General features: G+C 35.6%; 1 non-coding gene across 1 annotated transcript; it reads left to right on the forward strand.

Annotated features, from left to right (window-relative positions):
• Nucleotides 1–1,903: 1,903 nt before the first annotated feature.
• LOC133813273 (small nucleolar RNA R71) lies at nt 1,904–2,010 on the forward strand. Its single transcript, XR_009884303.1, has one exon. It is a non-coding gene; the product is annotated as a small nucleolar RNA R71 (small nucleolar RNA).
• The last annotated feature ends 3,241 nt before the right edge of the window (nt 2,011–5,251 follow it).

A 5,251-nucleotide genomic window follows, 5' to 3' on the forward strand; every position in this document is an offset into this window, starting at 1 on the left:
TATCAAATAAAAATAAATACTCAAAATACTAAAATTAAAGTGTTCATAATCCAAAACTTTAAATAAAACTAATAATAAAAAAATGCAAATAAAAGATTGAATGCCTCCAAATGCGCTGTTGTTAACGTCATTTAGTCGGACGCTTGTTTTCTTTCATATTCAACTTGGATTAAGTCCCCCCCTCACAACCTTGAGAGCCATAATGTCATGAGTTGGCCCTTGTTTCTTGTTATTATAGATTGCTGGAACTTTCCATTGCTCATGTAACATTCGAGCTTTCCCACTAAAGATTTTTTTCACACGATGACGAACTGTTCGAACACCACATTAAACCATGGATCTTTTCTAAGATAATTCCAACTTGTTCTCTCCTTGTTTTACCACTTCAACTCTGCAACAAGTTGGGATTTCCATTGCTACAAAAACATTAAATATTTCCTCCTCTTTTTGCACTCGCAGCTTTAACTCACTGTTTTGTACATTGATTAAAGCCCTACCAGTAGCCAAGAATGGCCTTCCAGGTATTATTAGAATATTTTCATCTTCCTCCATATCTAGAATAATAAAGTGCGCAGGAAAGATGAATTTATCTACTTTCACCAATACATCCTCAATCACTCTGCGAGGATGTTTGACTGACCGATCTGCCATCTACAAAGACACAGTAGTAGGCCGAGCTTCTCCCAAATTCAACTTACAAGAGATTGATAGAGGAATTAAATTCACACTTGCCCCTAAATCACATAAAACCTTTGTTTTTACTGAACCCCTTATAGAGCATGGAATATTGAAACTACTAGGATCTTTAAGCTTGGGAGGTAGCTTCTTTTGAAGTATCGCACTGAACTCCTCAGTAAGTGCCACTGTCTCATAATCCTCTAGTTTCCTTTTCTTTGACAAAATTTCTTCCATAAACTTCACACAACTTGGCATTTGTTCCAGTGCCTCAGCTAACAGGATATTAATGTGTAGCTTTCAAAAGATATCAAAAAATTTAGAAAACTGCTTATGAATCTTATTCTTTTGAATCCTCTGAGGATATGGGATCTTTATATGATGATCTATACTTATTTCTGGCTACTTCTCTAAATTCTCAGCAACATTAGACCCACTCACTTCCTTCTCCTTACCAGCTACTTTTGGCTCTTTTAACTCGTTGCCACTCCTTAAGGATATTGCATTGCACTGTTCTTTTCAGTTGACCTCAGTAGTGCTTGGTAAATTTCCTTGAGCACGGTTTGTCATCAAAGTAGCCAACTGCCCCATTTGAGTCTCCAAACTCCTGATAGATGTCCTAGTTTCTATCATGAACTGGTTCAGTACATCGGGTTGTACTTCAGGTTGTTTCATATGTGTTGGCTTATGTGGTTGTGGCTGTGGAGGTGGGTATTGTTGCTGAATTTGAGGGAAAGGCTGTTGTGTAGCTTGATTAATTGTCCAAATGAAGTTAGGATGATTCCTCCACCCTTGGTTATATGACATCGAAAAGGGGTTGTTGGCTGGTCTTTGAAAATTTCCTAAAGCTTGGAATTTTTCCATAGGTATATTATTCATATCAATGGCAGGACACTGATTTAATGGATGAGCACTCCCACATGCCCCACATAAACTTTGAACTTGCATGGTTTGAGCTGACAGGTTGCTTTGTTGTAACTTCTTCGTTGAAGCTGCCACTTGCGCTGTAAGAATTGTAATGGCATCTAATTCAATCATACCACCCACCTTCTTGGTTTGTCCCTTTTTAGTTGGCCACTGGTAGTTATTCATTGTCATCTCCTCTAGCAATTCATATGCCTCATTGGCACTCTTGCTCATGAAAGCACCTCCTGTTGCAGCATCTATTATGATACAAGTAGTACTATTCAACCCATTATAAAGATTATTGACCAACATCCACTTCTCCATACCATGATGTGTGCACTTCCTTAACAATTCTTTAAATCTTTCACATGCATCATACAACGATTCCCCTTCTGTCTGGTAGAAATTATTGATTTCCCCTCTCAACTTTGCAGCTTTTGCTAGAGGGAAAAACTTTGCTAAGAACTTCTGAGCTAACTCCTCCCATGTTTTGATAGAATTAGCTTGCAGTGAAATTAGCCAACTCTTCGCCCGGTCTCATAGAGAAAATGGGAATAATCTAAGTGTGATCACATCGTCACTCACCCCATTCATCTTAAATGTTGAACATATCTTCAGGAAATTGGCTATGTGCAAATTTGGATCATTTGTGGGCAACCCCCCAAACTGAACAGTAGACTACACCATTTGTAATATTGCTGGCTTAATCTCGAAATTATTTGCAGCAATAGTGGGGTGTGTAATGCATGAATGCACTCTTGTGATAGTAGGAAGTACATTATCTCTAATCGTCCTTGGTCCTCGTTCCACTGGAACCTGTGCAATATTTGGGATATTATTAACATTAGCAGCATTGTTTGTTGCATTTCCTTGATTCTCAGCCATGGCAAAATGTAGCCTTTTCTTTATCTTTCGATTTTGTCTGAATGTTCCTTCAATTTCAAGATCTACTTGTATGAGCTCCTTTTTTCTACTTCCCCGCATATACCAATAATTCCTAAAACACAATACAACTTTGATCCAAATGAGTATAAAACACAAAAACCAAATTAGAACAAAAAACAATTAATTTTGATATCGGATATTAAGTCCCCGGCAACGGACGATGCCAAAAACTTGATCGGTAAAATATGCATGCAAGTGTACGTGGTCGTGTCAAGTAATAAATTCTGAAAGAATGGATATCATCCCACAGATACTATTAACCAATTACCAATAATTGCTCTTTACTTTCTATTTGGCAAGTAAAATTAAGATGAATAGATCTAACTATAAACACAATTTCAATAACTAAAAAAACAAAACAATTAATCAAAGGATAAAAATAAATAATAAAAAGACCTAGGGTATTAACTTCATCAACTTTTAATTCTATTAATTTTATTAATCAGTTCTAAATTTCTTCCTTCATATTCTAATAACAGGTTAACATGAACCGATTCCTATTCTTTTTCAAGGTATAAGATCTCAACCTATATGCAAGTTTTCTACATCTCTGTGATAAACTTAAACATATAGCAGGAAATAAGCATAGAAACCTAATTGCTACATAAGCCATACATGTACTTTCGTCCAATATGTAACTTATGTCTATATAATGATAGCATATTCAATTCTCATCTTTCAAATTTTGAATCAAAATGATAAATCAAGCAAATATTTATCAGAGATTTGCTAGCATTAAGCACACATTATATAGATTAGAATAAAGAAGAAGAATTAATAGAACATCATAATAACATTAAATAGAAATCCAAGCGACTACATTAACCCCTAGATAGAGATGTTTAGTTCATATCAGACATGACTAAAACAACAAAATAATTATTCAGAAACATAGAATTCAAGACATGAAGAAGAAATAAAAATATGAAAGTGCAGAAAAAATTGTCTCTGAATCAAATTTAATCTCTAAATTCGTAATTAAAATATGACCTAACCCTAATTAAAACCTAAAGTATGAATTTATACCAAAAAAACACGATTTCCTCTTTTCTTCATAGGTAGACCGCGACTTGGCCTTTCTAAGGTCGCAACCCGTGTCCTTTTTTAGCCCTTCAGCATTTGGTTAACATCTGCGGGCGTCGCGACCTTCTAAACCTAGGTATCGGCCCTCCTCTTCATGGACCTCCTGGTTTTCCTCTGACTTCTACTAGCGCCAGGACTCTATTGACCAAGTCGCGACTCTAATTCCTTTCAGAAACCCTTCAGCCTCTGACTTTACTAGAGTCGCAGCCCTTAAGCCCATGTTGCGACTTTAATTCTATTTTTTTTCTTCATATTTTAACCTTTTGACATCCTTCCTTCATCGAAACTTATTATTATTCATCCCTAGCGCCAATTTGAGTCAAGCAACCACCAAAAGCTCCATTTTCCCACCATTTCCTCTTCTTTTGGCATTTAACTCATGATTCAACGCACCAACCTACAACAAAGAGAAACAAAAGCGTAATCTTGTACAACATAAACATAAAGACTCAAGATTACCACAAAAACACATTCTAAAACGACACTAAAATGGAGTTATTAGGACTACATTCAAAATGTAAGTCGTCGTTTGAAGTGCATATCCCCATAATGAGAGAGGAAGTTAAGAGTAGCTTAACATAGACCTGACCATATCTAACAAAGTCTTGTGTCTTCTTTCAGATACACTATTTTGCTGTGGCATGCTTGGTGCTGTGAGTTGGGATAGAATATCATGCTCCAGCAAGAAATATTTGAATTCTAAATCCAAATTTTTTCCATCTTGATCAGATCGAAGTGTCTTAAGAGTCTTACCTAATTGCTTCTCAACCTCCGCTTTGAATTCTTCAAACTTACCAAAGGTTTTAGATTTCCTAAGCATTAAGTATGTATGAACATATCTTGAGTAATCATCAATAAAAGTGACGAAGTACTCATACCCACCTCTTACTTGTACATTGATTGGACCACAGACCTCGCTGTGTACAAGCTCCAAAGGTTCTTTAGGTTTACTGTCCTTCGCCTAGAAAGGACGTTTGCTCATTTTACCTTCTAGACAAGATTCACAAATTGGAAGAGTTCCAACTCTTAGTTCTCTCAAAGGTCCATCTTTTTTTAACATGTTTATACTGTCTAGACCTATATCACCAAGTCTAATATGCCAAAGATATTTTTCATCCTCATTTGAAACTTTTTGTCTTTTGTTTCCCTTTTGGTTTTTCTACTTTAAATAATTCTGAGTTATTAAGTGTTCATTCATTAGGTTTGAGCATATATAGTCCGTTTGTATGTTTTGCTTGAAAATTTTTGAAACCATTCTTTGAAATAACAATCGCATTATTATTAAAAGAAATATCAAAAGATTGTTCATGCAACATAGATAAAGAAACTAAATTTCTATAAAATCTAGGAATAAAATAAACGTTGTTCAAAATTAGATAATTGTTCCCAAAATGTAAACAGACTGTCCCTTTTGCTCTAGTTGAAACGAGCGCTCCACGTCCAACTCGCATGGTCACCTCGCCATCATCAAGCTCCCTTGATGACTCAAATATCTGCATAGAAGAACAAACATAGTTAGTGACTCCTGAATCTAAAATCCAGGATGACATATTGTCTTCCACTACACAAGCTTTAAGTACAAGTAAATCATATTTACTATTCTTTTCCAGCTCCAAGAGATACTTTTTACAATTTTTCTTTC

The sequence above is a fragment of the Humulus lupulus genome, chromosome 1 (genome assembly GCF_963169125.1).
Source record: "Humulus lupulus chromosome 1, drHumLupu1.1, whole genome shotgun sequence".
In the NCBI taxonomy this organism is placed as follows: Eukaryota; Viridiplantae; Streptophyta; class Magnoliopsida; order Rosales; family Cannabaceae; genus Humulus; species Humulus lupulus.